Source organism: Mercenaria mercenaria, chromosome 14 (genome assembly GCF_021730395.1).
Source record: "Mercenaria mercenaria strain notata chromosome 14, MADL_Memer_1, whole genome shotgun sequence".
Taxonomy (NCBI): domain Eukaryota; kingdom Metazoa; phylum Mollusca; class Bivalvia; order Venerida; family Veneridae; genus Mercenaria; species Mercenaria mercenaria.
The window spans coordinates 52,322,582-52,338,394 of NC_069374.1; the positions used below are offsets into that span (position 1 = coordinate 52,322,582).

The 15,813-nt window shown below is 33.8% G+C and overlaps 1 protein-coding gene across 3 annotated transcripts in view; it reads right to left on the reverse strand.

Annotated features, from left to right (window-relative positions):
* The window catches only part of LOC123527594 (uncharacterized), an 86,765-nt gene that overhangs the window by 63,608 nt on the left and 7,344 nt on the right, over positions 1 to 15,813 (reverse strand). The window contains exon 1 of one of the 3 annotated variants that reach the window (XM_045307178.2): positions 1,620 to 1,994. The exons of the other annotated variants lie outside the window; for them this stretch is intronic. The gene's annotated coding sequence lies outside the window, so the exon portion shown is untranslated. Of the gene's footprint in view, positions 1 to 1,619; positions 1,995 to 15,813 lie in introns of those variants that run through there. 3 annotated transcript variants of the gene reach the window in all.

The following is a 15,813-nucleotide window of genomic DNA, read 5'->3' on the forward strand; positions in this document are numbered from 1 at the left end:
GTTGCTGTTGTTAACGTTGACGTCGATTAAGATGCTAATGCTGGTTTGTATAATCATGTAGATGGCGATTACGTGGAAAATGACGATGATGATGATGGTGTAAGTGACGACGACGATGATGATAATGATGACAATGATACCGATGTTAATGACTAATAAAATAGTTGACAAAGATGCTGCTGATGTTGGTGGTGCTGCTACTAGTAATGCAGCGGATAGTGATGATTCTTCTGCTGCCGCTGCTGATGCAGATGTTGATGATATAAACTATTATTAACTCAAAATTATAACCCTACACGCATCTTATTTCAAGATCTCCTACATCTCTGTGATAATAGTTGGTAAATAGGAACAGAAAAAAATCAGAATAGCATCAATCTATGAGAATCAGGTACACATATATTCTCAGAATGTACGAGATATATAAATACCTAGACAAACAAATTAGATTTTATCAAGCATCTAGGTAAAGGTAAAACTCATTTCACGGATAAAATTGAATCTCCTACATACACCCTGTCTTATCGTCTTTAGCCAGTATAAGTCATTACTCCGCTATAGATTAGAAAATTGTTTCCATAGATTAAAGATAAAGTTTAAGATTTGACGTATTTTATAAATAATGCAGACATTTAATGATGGTATGGTACAAGATAAGGGAACTTTTGCATGTTTGACAAACGCATATCGATCTGATGGTGGTTGCTGCAATTGGAAATGGAAACAAACATAGAAAAGATTGTTATCGCTGATTAATGTTGTTTCTTCAAAGCACGTGAAGTTCGTGCGACCCGATTATTAAAGTGAAATTTTCTGGCACAAGAAAAGAGCTACTGGATACATTCTGTGTTCATAAAATAACTCTGAGTTTGGAAACCAGTTTCAGAGTGAAACCTGTTCATAATTAGTTATCGGGTTGAAACTAGTGCACATAAACACGCTGAAAGTTAGCCTAGCTATCAGATAGGAAGTCTTTTTTGTATGTTTTTTTCAACCATTTCTCATATTTTCTAAACCGATCTCTCTTGGCTCTGATTATCTAATAGTTTGAGAAGTGAAGGGACATAATTACGCAAAATTTGAATAGCCTCAAGAGTTATCTCCTGTGAAAAAAAACACGGGGTCTAACCACAGACTAGCTGAAAGTTTGAATCTCGCAGTTTAGCGTATCTGTACCATATCTTACAGGACATAATAGGTATAGTTTATGAAAACAAAGGAGAAGGCCTAGCACAGGTGGTTTTCCACTAAAAGAATTTTCTTTAGAATATGTTAAAAAACTTGAAAAGAAATACCAGATATCAGACACACACTGGTGCACTAAGCTACATTGTCCCGGTGTTGTATAACACACGTTCTTAGTACCCTATAATTCAAATGACATTGTACTTTTATTTTAGAAATTGCGTAGAATGTATATACAATTGTGACTTAAATAAAGAAACACTTTTTTGTAAATCAATTGACTACGAAATAAAACTGAAAGTCGAAATGGATTTTTTTTACTATGCCCACACCTGCTCCCTTATAACTTCTAACTTTTCAAAATGGCAAGCTGGATTCACGTCACACAAGTTCATCTGTATAAAAGTATCTCATACGAAAGCGAAACTAGTTACCTTGTGATATTGTCTGTGTAAATTCCTCCGTCTACACAATTAAATGGGATAAGAGTCTTTTGTTCAATGGGTAGATGAAAATTGTAATACTGGGCGATTTGCTTTGTTAAACCCTGTGTAAATCCGTGTTTTGAATATTTTAAAACACAAACAGTTTAAAATCGGATATCTGATAAAGCTCATCAGTTCATTCCTTTGTTATACACTTGTATTCACAATCCATTTTACTTCAATCCTCGCGTGAGTCACTTGAAAACACAAAAAAGTTCACGACTGTATTATCTAAAGCGGATGTTCTCATTTTATTTCATAATTTCAAGGCATTTGGCTAAACTATCACAGTTTTAATGCTTCAATTGCTGCGACATATCAGATATACATAAAATACGTTTAAAATTGCAAACATGATCGTGTTTTCTATCTCATTTCGTGATAACGGCATACAAGTCCCTTGTTATTAAACTATACTACCCGCAAAATGTCACGCGTTACGCAGAAAACAATACGAAAAAAAGAAGAAGAATTGGACAGGCTCAGTAGTTTTTTATATCAGCTGCGTAAACATGTTTAAAATATGGTTTGAAAGTTTGAAGGTCTAGCGTTATTACAAGCCTAAATCACTTTTCTAAATTTAAATATAATGAAGTCGCGTAAATTTATCGGCATAATTCTAGCATGTGCAGGAAATTGGCAAATACACACACAGAAAAAAATAAGACTTTCGGCAAAAAGTAGTTTATATAGTGACAACGAATATCCGCAAATATGTACAATAATGAAAAAGGTCATACCAGTCAAAGTGAATTTACCTTTACATTTATTTACAACACTTGAAGAAATGGTCATAAACGTACAATAACTGTTATTGGAATACGGGATTCAAAGTATTGAGCTCCCCGCAATGTCTCTATATCAATCAAAGCTAAAAAGAACAGTCAGACTTACTTGCTCCTTACAGAACACCAGTGACTGGTATCATCTACCTAAAAGACATTAAAGACCCTTACCTGCAAAAATGCATCCAGAAAATACATCAAACCCCTAACTGCACATTTCATATTGACATATTGGCCAAAAAATTAAAACAAGAGAATAAATTAATCGTATCTAGAAGTCAAAACGTTTTTCTAGTTTATGCATACAAAATCTATATTTTTATTCATAAAAAAAAAAACAACAACACATAACAAATGTTGAAGCAAATTTTATATACCTTTTAAAAATTCCTTAACGAATCCGCAAAACACAATACACAACAATCAGAATGGTAACTATCTATGAAATAAATTAAATGATCTTTTCTTCAAATAATTCTAGACTTTGGTATTCACTAACGAACTGGCACGCTTCTTTAAACAGTTCATAATTGTGACATCACAATTAGCTCAATTGTAATTTCAAGTATAAATGGGCAGGTAAATATACTTAAAATTGGTTAAAATTTGTTAAAAAGACTTTTTCCTTACACATACAATTCCCTGTGTCAATATACTTATTGACATTTCGACAAGAAACGGCATTTTACTGAAATTTGATAACTTTACAAAATAAAAGAACATTTTTTCTGAAGGCAAATATTGTATGAAAATATAAATACTACTTAAGATATGTGAATTGATCAATGTTTGAATGCCTATCGATTTGCAAGGCAAACATTTTCATTTTTAATAACTGAGCTGTATATAAACATTTATAAGTTTTCCAAGGTCGGCGAATGTGGCTTTATTTTGTTTCAATTATTTTTTTCATTTTAAAGTTTGACATAGAAAACTTAACAATACTATCATACATTCTCTTTAATACGCACAAGGTAACTGTTTTGTTGTATTACAATGTTGTTGTTATTATTACAAAAGGCTGACAAGGTGATAACAGATTTATCTTTTAGCAAAATAACGTATTAAGTAAAGAAAAAACAAGACACACTGGCACGGAAGTTTTGGACAATTTAAAATGTAGCTACCAAACTAAATCATCGCCATTTTAAAGAATAATATATCGCTGGAACACATCATAAAAAATAATGCGTTTACGAAAGCCCTTGATTTTTTTTTTTTTATCTTTTTTCTGCCAAATTAAACCATAGAACTGCAGGTGTTATAGATAATGTAAGCGTTTCATTGAACAAGATCAGGTTGATGTGATGTACACCTATTCCTAATTCATCAATTTCCCGGTACTTACTTATAACATTTTCTATTTTCAGGCTTTCAAGACATTAGATAGATACAAATTAGTGTTGTAACCACTTAAGTTCCACAATTATAAGACAATATCGATTAGCAATAACAACCATTGTCTCTCGTACGATGAAGTGTTGTTATTGACAAACAATGCAACATGGGAAACATTTCTTCCTCTATCAAGCGTTTCTATTACCATGATACATCCATCTCTGGTCACAAGACATCATAATTATCGATATTTCCCCGCATTTTCTTAAAAAGCCGGATGATAAACGACTCCTTGGTAACGCGTCGTTTCCCTGGAGACGTGATCTGGCGTCTCATTTTGTTACCGTTCTCGTTAACGTGGAAATAGATACAGAAAACAGCTGACGCCACGGAAATAACATTTTCTTAATTGGTTATTAAAGCCCCATAGTGTTTATATTTATGTTCTAAGGAGGAAAGCAAAATTTACAAAAAAAAAAAAAAAAAAAAGAAAAATAGTATCAAAATGCAGAACTTTCGTTACGTTGGCGCACCAAATTTTCTTACTTTTTTTAAAATAGAGACATGATCTAAGAAAAGAGTTTATATCAATTACTCAATTTAAGATCTTTGCAAATATTTAGTTAACGCACACCTATTCCAGCATTAATAAAATAGGAATGTTTTGTGGGTCTTAAATATGTAGACAAGTAATGCTAACCTGTGATTACCATAACTTTTACATATCATAATAAATAATATGGCGAATGTAGCAAATAAATAAACGATACACGCCTTTAATTGCATTAGAGACTATCTAGATGCTACTTCGTTCTGTTATTAATCAATAAAGGGAGGTAATTACAAATTTTGACCGATTACAAAACAGCTAATACAACATAATCTGTCAGTTTTTTACAGTCATATGTATATTTATTTTCCTTCTGTTTCTTTTCAAAATGGAAGTACATATCTAAATTTTGTAATATTTACATAATATTAAAATGAATGTAACATTATATTGGCATACTGTCCGAAAATACAGACACTTTACATCTCCTATAAAATCAAAACAAGACACTATCTTATTATCCGGAAGTAGGTAAATATTACCATTCATTCCAATAATCATATAAACAATCAACACGATGATTTATATCAATCGTAATAAAATCATTCATTATGAGTTTCTTAGCACGTGCTTGACCGCTACTAACCCCCCTTGACCCGTGCATATCTATATCAACTGCTTGTTTTGTCTATTTTAAGAGTTAATTTATCAATCGTTATAGGGGGAAATGTTTATATGAATTTGCTTATCGTATACTTGAAGAGGTTAAAGCCATGTTGAAAACGTGCATCCATCAGAAAGATAGGGTTATAAATTTCTGAACTGACGATGGTTTACGAGAGGTGGTAGAAGATAATCAGGACTAATGAAAAATCTAGGCACCATAAGATTTGGATGATTTGGAGAACACTGGAAGAGAGCGTTTTTAACAAACTGTTTTATTGATAAAACGGTGAGAAGTTCGACTTTTTGCCGTGGTGATACTATTAGACCGATTCCTAATTTTGATTTTTTTTTCAAAGTTTTGCGGCGTATTTAAATGTACATTACGTGTACCAAGTCAAAGGACTTTTTATGATAAAGACAAATTGCACTGTGTCTTAAAATTGCTTGAGAATTTTCTCATGAATAACCATAAAGATAAGATAGAAAATGATGAGAGTAGCACGTACATTAAAACAAGATGTCCTTGGGCAACATGTCCAGCCCGTCAGCTGTCAAAAGGTCTGGGAGTGCAAAAGAAATCTAAGTCCATACAAAAATCCTTACCAGTAGAGATATGTCATAATACACCTCAAAACTGGATGTAACATGCATGCTGTACTACATAAAAATGGTCTTGGTTTTTCCATATGACCAGTAATAAAAAAGTTACAATATAAACTATTTAAAGTAACAACAAAGGAAAGTTATTCTACGTTCTTGTGCATGACACTCCGTCTCATGATGGTGAACAAAATCAAAATCACTCTATGCATGAAAAGGAAATGCTCCGGACAAAGTCATTCTTGTACCTGAGCTTCGACCTCTAAGTGTGACCTTGACCTTAGACCTAGGGACCTGCTTCTTGCGCATGACACTCCGTCTCATAATGGTGAACATTCATGCCAAGTTACATCAAAATCCCACCATGCATTAAGAAGAAATGCTCCGGACAAACTCATTCTTCAATTTTACATATGACCTCCAACTGTGACCATGACCTTTTAAATAGAAAAATGGGGTTTACACATGACACTCCTTCTCATTTAGCTTAACATTCATGCCAAATATAAACAAGACTGCTTCATGCACGTCAAAGTTATGGTCCGACTAAGTAAAGCTTTAAACAAGAGGGCCAAGATGGCCCTAGGTCGCTCACCTAAGAAACACTCCATAACAGTGTAAAACATGTTTGACCTAGTGATTTCATGGAAACAAATATTCTGACCAATATTCATTAAGATTGGACTAAAAAATTGGTCTCTTGCGATAAAACAAGCATTTTCTTAGATATGACCTAGTTTTTGACCCTAGATGACCCAAACTCGACCTAGATTTTATCAAGGCAATCATTCTGACCAAAATTCATGAAGATCAACTGAAAAATACAGCCTCTATCACATACAGAAGTTTTTTCTTTGATTTGACCAAGTGACCTAGTTTTTGACCTCAGATGACCCATATTCAAATTCGACCTAGATTTCATTAAGGCAATCAACCTGACCAAATTTCATAAATATCAACTGAAAAAAAAACAGTCTCTATCGCATACACAAGATTTTTCTTTAATTTGACCTAGTGACCTAGTTTTTGACCTCAGATAACCCATATTCAAAACCGACCTAGTTTTCATCAAGGCAATCACTCTGACCAAATTTCATGAAGATCAATTGAAAAATACATCCTCTATTGCATACACAATGTTTTTCTTCGATTTGACCTAGTGACCTAGTTTTTGACCCCAGATGACCCTTTTCGAAATCAGCCTAAATTTTATCAAGGTAATCATTCTGGCTAAATTTCATGAAGATCAGTTGAAAAATACAGCCTCTATTGCATACACAAGGTTTTTCTTTGATTTGACCTAGTGACCTAGTTTTTGACCCCAGATGACCCATTTTCGAACTTGGTCTAAATTTCATCAAGGTAATCATTCTGACCAAAATTCATGAAGATCACTTGAAAAATACAGCCTCTATCGCATACACAAGGTTTTTACGTGATATGACCTAGTGACCTAGTTTTTGACCCCAGATGACCCATTTTCGAACTCGGCCTAGATTTCATCAAGGCAATCATTCTGACCAAAATTCATGAAGATCAATTGAAAAATACCGCCTCTATCGCATACACAAGGTTTTTCTTTGATTTGACCTAGTGACCTAGTTTTTAACCCGAGATGACCCATTTTCGAACTCGGCCTAGATTTCATCAAGGCAATCATTCTGACCAAAATTCATGAAGATCAATTAAAAAAATACAGCCTCTATCGCATACACAAGGTTTTTTTTATTTGACCTAGTGACCTAGTTTTTGACCCGAGATGACCCATTTTCGAACTCGGCCTAGATTTCATCAAGGTTATCATTCTGACCAATATTCATGAAGAAGAATTGAAAAATACAGCCTCTATCGCATACACAAGGTTTTTCTTTGATTTGACCTAGTGACCTAGTTTTTGACCCGAGATAACCCATTTTTGAACTCGGCTTAGATTTTATCAAGGTTATCATTCTGACCAATATTCATGAAGATTAATTGAAAAATACCACCTCTATCGCATACACAAGGTTTTTCTTTGATTTGACCTAGTGACCTAGTTTTTGACCCTAGATGACCCATTTTCGAACTCGGCCTAGATTTCATCAAAGTTATCATTCTGACCAATATTCATGAAGATTAAATGAAAAATACAGTCTCTATCGCATACACAAGGTTTTTCTTTGATTTGACCTAGTGACCTAGTTTTTGACCTGAGATGACCCATTTTCGAACTCGGCCTAGATTTCATCAAGGTTATCATTCTGACCAATATTCATGAAGATTAATTGAAAAATACAGCCTCTATCGCATACACAAGCTAAATGTTGACAGACGACAGACGACAGACGACGGACGACGGACACCGGACATCGAGCGATCAGAAAAACTCACCTGAGCATTGCTCAGGTGAGCTAAAAAGGAAACAAAAAATGTCTTCTTTCAACAATTGTAAACGTGAATTGATAAACGGGATAGACTGATGTATTAGTTATTATTATCACTGTCTGGACGGGACACATTTTCATGGGTTTCCTGTCCCAAGTTCAAACGAGCTTAGTATATCTCTTACCCTGCTAAATTTCTATAATAGCTTGTCAGTCTTTCAATTTAGACAACACCATTAACTGTTAAAAGGGATGATTACCAAAATGATACTGACTGAATGGCGAACAGTGCAGATCATGATCAGACTGCACGGACTACACTGGTCGCAAAAGCAGAATCAATCGTGTCCAGCATGATAAGGGAGCTAACACGAGTTTTCACAATTTCTGCAGAATTTTTCTTGATGTATTACATTATACATGTACGTAAATTAAAAACGAGCTTTTGAAACTTCAGAAAAATCTGTCTAGATATAATACACAAGTTTCCTTGAATTCCCTACGGCAGGCTAAAATATGTTACCATCTGTTATCAACGCATTTTCAAAAACTGTACGAGTGCAGAACACAATTTTATACAATACACAACGTTTAAATATGAAGGAATGATAGAAAATATATCGGATCGTTTTGTCTAATGATGTTACCTTTTGTTTTCTTTGTTTCGACGAAACAGTTAACAATGGCAACATATGGTTATCGAACCATTGCTTCTAGCCACTTTACGAAGGAATATATAGTTAGCAAGTACAAAGAAACGAAAACTGTTCTTTTACTAGCTTATTTCCCAGATATGTGTTTTACCATATGAAACATTTTCTCTTATCAAGAAGTGAAGAAGAGAACAAGACGTTAAAAGATTTCAAAACTATGATGAAATCTGAATTTTTCGTTTTTGCTCAATACCATGCATTTAGACGTATGTTGAGGTATTATGCAAGCTTTACCAGCATTGGTGAATGAATATAATTATAATGAGTTAACGGTTACGTCTCCCTTGTACCTTGCAAAATGAATCGAAAACATTTTTATCGAATTCCTTATTTTATTTGAATATGACTTCAGTCAAGAAGAAATAATGATATCCCCCAACACCTGCTCAGCGAACACTCACTTATAAATGTATTTCCAAAACCAAGCTGCAAAAAAATCTTTAAATACTATTAATGCTATCTGGAATTTATTAAAGGACCGCAGAAAATATGATTTATCGAAGACTCACTTCAATGCTTAGATATTCATTAAAACTCACTTATTGCTTTCTTTGAGATATCGAAATTATGGATAATACAATAATTACGTAAACCTGTAAAAGATAAAAAAAAAAAAGTAATATTCCGATCTTCGCCTGCCAAAACTTATCTCTTCAGTTTTACAGACATGAGAAATAGTTTGTCGATGATTTAAAGCCTTCAAACATGCCATGTGTCAGTTCTATGTTAAGAAATATTTTGTCTTTCTTCGAATTCCACCTTAAACGTCAGTATAGAATCAATTTATTTGTCAACAGCAACTTTCATAAGAAGTCCTCAAAGGGGCAAAGAAAGTCGCGCATGAAAACGAAATTTTAATGATCATTTTATTTTGTATATAAATCTGAACATGTGTGGAGTAAATTAATAAAATGAGTGAATATGTAGTATTTGCCTCTGCTTTTTCTAGACGAAGAATATCATTTTTTTTCTATAGACTGAAAATAGAGAGATTTCGTATTTTATTTATTCTGTAAGCTCAAAATTTAGTTTAAACTTATCTATCCCATACATCATACTCCGATTAAGACTTACAGCCTTACAGAATTCTTCACCTATATACTTGAAATTTCTACACGAAACAAAGATACAGAGGAGGAACTTGAGTGTAAAATTCTTCATTAATTACGCAATCACTCCGAGCTAACATTTCAAACATATCATTTTATTGAAATATCCAGGAATTATTAAGAGCGAGATGTTTTATTACACTTGTATTACATATCGCATTATTACATCTTGTTTGATATTTGGGAGCGAAAATAACAAAAACTGTCTGTGAAAGACATTATCACTTGATGGTTTTTGAAATTAATAACCTTTCATCAAAGGCTAACAGAAAATCAAAGTTTCAATCTTAGAATGGAAATGAGCTTTGAAATATAAAAGTAAATGATACGAGTATATAGTGCAGTTCTGTTTGATGAACATCTCGAACTATCAGCAATAAATAAGGGTTGGTTAATTTGTTATAGTCTATGTCTGTGACTCTAGTTACCTCCCCTATGACGTCACGAGTTGGACAACTGTTCATGCTATTAAAAATATTCTAAGATCTACACCTCTGCCTTCTCCTTAAAGGTAAATAATCGTAAAATAAAGTTAAAAAAAAAACAACATAATCATAAAATGAAATTAAAAAACATAATTTTATAGTGCGATAGATATACATGAACTGTTCATAACCATTTTAATATCATTGGATATTTAATACTAGTTTATGATGTAACCATGAAACTGCTTTTACTCTAAAGAAGTATCAAAGCATTGAGACGACTGGTGGGGCGAGTTGTCAGGGAACAAATTCTGTCTCACTAGAACAAAATAGCTTAACAGTGAAATATCAACACATACTGCACCACAAATTAATAATAAACTGCGGTATTAAAATATGTATCCGATATATACATGTATATATATATTTTGTTCAGCCTGTTTGTAACAAATCCAATGTTAAAGTAATCAAACACTTCAAGTGTCTGCTTCTAATACATGGGAAGGATACACGCATATACTTAAAATCTAAGCCGAACTTATTACTTGAAACTATGTGACCTTACATAATTCAGGAACATACAAAGGGCTGGAGTTGGGACGTACACATATCTAAATTGGTCAGCTTAAATGGAGATAGTCTAAATTAAGACTGCTTTATGATCGAACTATTTTCTTTAGCGCATATACATCTTTTTTGGTGTGATTACGGAATAAAATAAGGATTCTATGATTTTCAGAAATATGCTTATAACTATAGTAGCAGGTAAGCCCGCCTCTTAAAACTTAAAACAGGTTTATATAAAGCCCTAGCCTTGGTTTGGCTTTAAAATATAACTTCATCCGCTTCTTTCATGGCATTTTGTAACTTGATTAGGACAGACCTGTCACAAAAGTGTCTTGGTTTCGAATTTTCCCATCTTAACTTTTCTTATTTTTTTCTTCAACATTTCAGCATAAGTCATCCAGACTTATAAAGACATAACACATTTTGTGTAAAATTGGTTTGTACCATCGCTCAAGAATTTTCCACATCATCAGACAGCGGGAAAGCATCAGTTCTCAATGAATTTTGACAGAAGTCAGAAATTATGTCCCTCACCGCAAAAACTAGAGACTGGTTAACTACATTAGTTCAGGCGTCTGGATTATATCCTGGAACCTTATTAAGGCATTTTGGAAGTCAATTGGGTGATACATCTGGGGCGATGTTTTGATGCATGACTTTTATTGTTTCGTTTCATCTTTTTCTGACGCGCAAGTGTTGAGTGTGAGGAATTGTAAAATAGTATCATTTTCTAATGATAGTTTTTCGTGAAAGGTCCTTTTGGTCATTTCAGGGCATTATCTCAGGCACAGGCGAGCAGCTGGGAAGAACGAAACATCGACCGGACGGCTTTCTCAAGGCAAACCCAAGGAGAAAGTAAACTTTAAATGTTCAGTCCTCCTCTAGAAAATCACCATACCGGGTTTTGTGTTTCTTTTGTTGTCTTTTTCATTATTTCGAAACTAAGTCATAATATCACCCGCTTAAAGGGTGCCTATCAGAGTAAGGTTAATTTTTAATAAAAAGGTCTTTGAGAATACAGGGGAATGTCAGTTTTAAGTGTGATTTTTTTCAATGATTATACACCTGTAATCGTATAGCGTTTTCATTTTCTGTTATAAAACCAAATGCTGTACAATGCACTTATTTCATTTATATTTAGATTAAAGGTACATGTATACTAGACCTAAATTCCATGTTTGAAAATGTGAACAGTTTCTACATAGTTCAAGATAGTGCACACTAAATACATACACATCTAAACACAGTATAAGTGTGTAGTGTGCTACTCAGTAAGAAACTGGAAGTTTTTTAAAAGAAAAAACCGACTGTTCCAGCATAACATATAATCACGAATGTAGTTCTAGATACACATTAAGTTTACATATTTTGAAAATGATTATACACCTGTAATCGTATAGCGTTTTCATTTTCTGTTATAAAACCAAATGCTGTACAATGCACTTATTTCATTTATATTAGATTAAAGGTACATGTATACTAGACCTAAATTCCTTTTGAAAAATGGAACATTTCTACATAGTTCAGATAGTGCACACTAAATACATACACATCTAAACACAGTATAAGTGTGTAGTGTGCTACTCAGTAAGAAACTGGAAGTTTTTTAAAAGAAAAAACCGACTGTTCCAGCATAACATACAATCATGAATGTAGTTCTAGATACACATTAGGTTTATATATTTTGAAAAGTGAAATGCATATCCGATCATTTTAAGTAAGCATATAAAAGTAAAACATTTTAGTAGAAGATGGGCACTAGGTAATCTTTAAAAATCGGGCATTATGAATAACATAGGTCTACCGATTGTAAACAGAAGCCATTTTAAATTAGTCACTACCGGTCACTGAACAAACAAAACTTGTATAAGTAGGGTATTCTATAATCCTGTAAATATACATGTAACAATATTTACCCTGGTTGAAGGCTCTTGCATGAATATTTATCTTAGTGATTAGCCCAGTAGTGTACTTAACATCGTGTGCCAATTACTGTGTTGAACAATGACCATTGAATAATGGCCGTTTTTTACCCGATAGATACGACCAACTACACCAATAGATTTTTTTTTTTGCGACGAATGTAACAGTAACTGACACCGATCAAACTCAGTCTGCATAGTAAGGTGTTGGACACTCAATCCAAGGGTGGTGTAGTGGTGAGTTCGCTATTGTATAACTCTTTGGTAGGAGTTGCGGCAGAGTCGTGGCATTAACTTCACCGTGAAATGGCACCAGTATTGGTTAATCCGTTAAACTAGACAAGATTCTTTTTTTTTGTTACAATTTATCTGCAAATTTAACGTTTTGGTAATGGTGTTCACAAATACGCATCAGTAACGCAGAGAATTTGATTAGTATTTACGAGCGAATGGAGGAGTTCATTGTTTCTTTTTCTGTCGTGCCGCCTTTTTTTTGCACGCCCACGTGCTATGATTAAATATAAGAAGATTTAGATTTGTTTTTGCTTTGCTGAACCGCAGTTGAGAAGATGGTAGAAATCTGGCGAGTACGAAAACGTCCGCTGAGAAATAATATTTCTGCAGTTATGAAAAGCTATGGACAAAGATGCAGTAAAAAGAATAATATATCATGTACAATGTATTTATGTATGAGCAGATGACTGATGTTTTAAGTGTTCAGCAAGAGACTGTATAAGCGGAAATAACCCTGGAGAATTTGAGCAGGTTACTGCAAATCCAACTAAAACGGATGTAAAAGTTTTCTGAAACAGAAACTTGTACAAAAGAATTCAAAAATTCTCGCATTTAACAAAGAGATAAAGCCCAACGCAATTAAAATGTTATTTAAATCTTACATTAGGGTCATAACTTAAGGAGACCTTTACAATATCGTCTCAATGTTTGAAAGTGGTATTAAGCCTTCTTAATAAACACTGCCATAAATTGCCGAAATGAACCCAAAATGTACAATACAAAGAGTTAGATATATATACACATAGAAATAAATTACCTTACATGGTTTAGCAAGACCATTAAGGGACTTCAGTCACAGGATCAAAATTAAAAGTTTGTGAATAAAGAGGCCAATGAAATGCTAATCCTGAAGGTCCTCAAGGACACAGGAATGGTTAAATAGTCGGCACACCTAAATATCTGCTGACCCATTGTACTTCTTTTCCTAATACTTTAAAGGTTTAAACGTGACAGTGAATATTAAGATTTGATATTAAAAATATAAGCTTTGTTATAGTAGGAGATCGTGTAACAGTAGGAGAAATTGTTAGCATGTAACAATAGAATCCTGTTACAGTCGTAGCATATATCTTTGAGTATTAACATGTGATATAACTAACATGTAACAATACTAACATATAACAGAAGAAGCATGTAACAGATGTAACAGTGCTAGCATGTACCAGTAGGAACATTAAGTAGCATTTAACAGTAGTTTTGTTTTGCTTGCACTATGGATATTGGGCATTATACTAGTTCCTGTGGTATGTCCTCAGTAAGGACATCTTACTCGGTGTCAAGTTTAATCCCCATTACATCATCGTAGATTAGCATAACTTAACCAAGGTCTACAATATTGTTAATATTCCTTATTCAACCTAGTGAATATTAAGATGACGGCGGTGTAAATTCTTGCGTTGGCAAACAGATACATTCTTCTGTTTGATATATAAGGTCACGGGGGTAGATAGCAGGGCATTTATAGATATAAAAGCATCTTTCATTGAGACAGTTTTGTAATGTGCATTGATAGAGATATCTTTGAGACGATTATTTTTATTTAGGGCCAGTGCAGGAAACTGATTTATACGAGCAGTTTAAAGATAAATCGCTGTTTATGGATTCCAGTCTTGGCTTGTCGATCTAAATCAAAACGTGCATGATTAGATGCCAAAAAAATACTTGAAAACCAGTGGCATTAAATCTTGATTTCTGGCACAGCAGTTTCCTGTCTTTACTTGTAGTTTCAGTTTTAAATTTTGATAAATGTTGGGTTTTTTTTGTGAACTGAATACACGTTAAATGCAAAATTAAAAACCTATGGTTTAGACACATGATGCAAAAACCTCTCCTCTATTTGTCAGATAAAAATAAAATTGGTCAAATTACTTCATTATTTAGCTAGAAAAATACAGTTTATCCACCATTTTTATTGATTTGCCATGGAAACAAAATAGCTACTTGTTGTAAAATGTTTTAAAAAAACATATTTTATTACTTTTAGTCAATTTTATTATATATTTGACATTTTTGAATTTTGAACTATAAAAGTTAGAGAAGGTTGGTTGCAGGGGTGGGGGGATAGGCAAGTGATACGATGTCGCAAAGTTTGACATGGGCCTGTGTGGCTGAGTGAGAAAGGCCGCTGACTTCGAATCACTTGCAACTCACCGATATTGGCTCGAAACCTCAGCTGGGGTGTAAGGAAGTCATCAAGCTGGCTCATAAAAATCGATGGATCTACGAGGTGCCAGTCCGTGCCTAAACAATACTCACAGGTGTACCTGGGGTCTTTTTCCACCAGCGAAAGGTGGAAAAGTCGCGTCAGTTGTTGCGACGCTAAACCAAGATAAACAAGTTATATTATGTCCAAAAATCATGTTTAAAGAAAAATGAACAATTACCACACATTACTTACGTAAATACAAAATAAACCAGCAGGTGTGTATGTTCATGTGTATATAAACACTCTTGCGTGCAAGTTGATATTAGTACGGATTGGTACTATGGCTTTATAAACTGGTAGTTTTTCTTAACTAATGGCTGTTACGTACTAGCCTTTTACTTGAGAATGCAGCTTTTCATAAACAACTAGTACATATACTTTGCAAACTATGCAGCTTTAAGTAAACAAGTACTTTGCATACTTTGCAAAGATGAGGAGCACAGTACATCTTTAAATGAGCCGTGCCATGAGAAATCCAACATAGTAGGTTTTGCAACCAGTATGGATCGAGACCAGCCTGCGCATCCGCGCAGTCTGGTCAGGATCCATGCTGTTCGCTAACAGTTTCTCCAATTCCAATAGGCTTTAAAAGCGAACAGCATGGA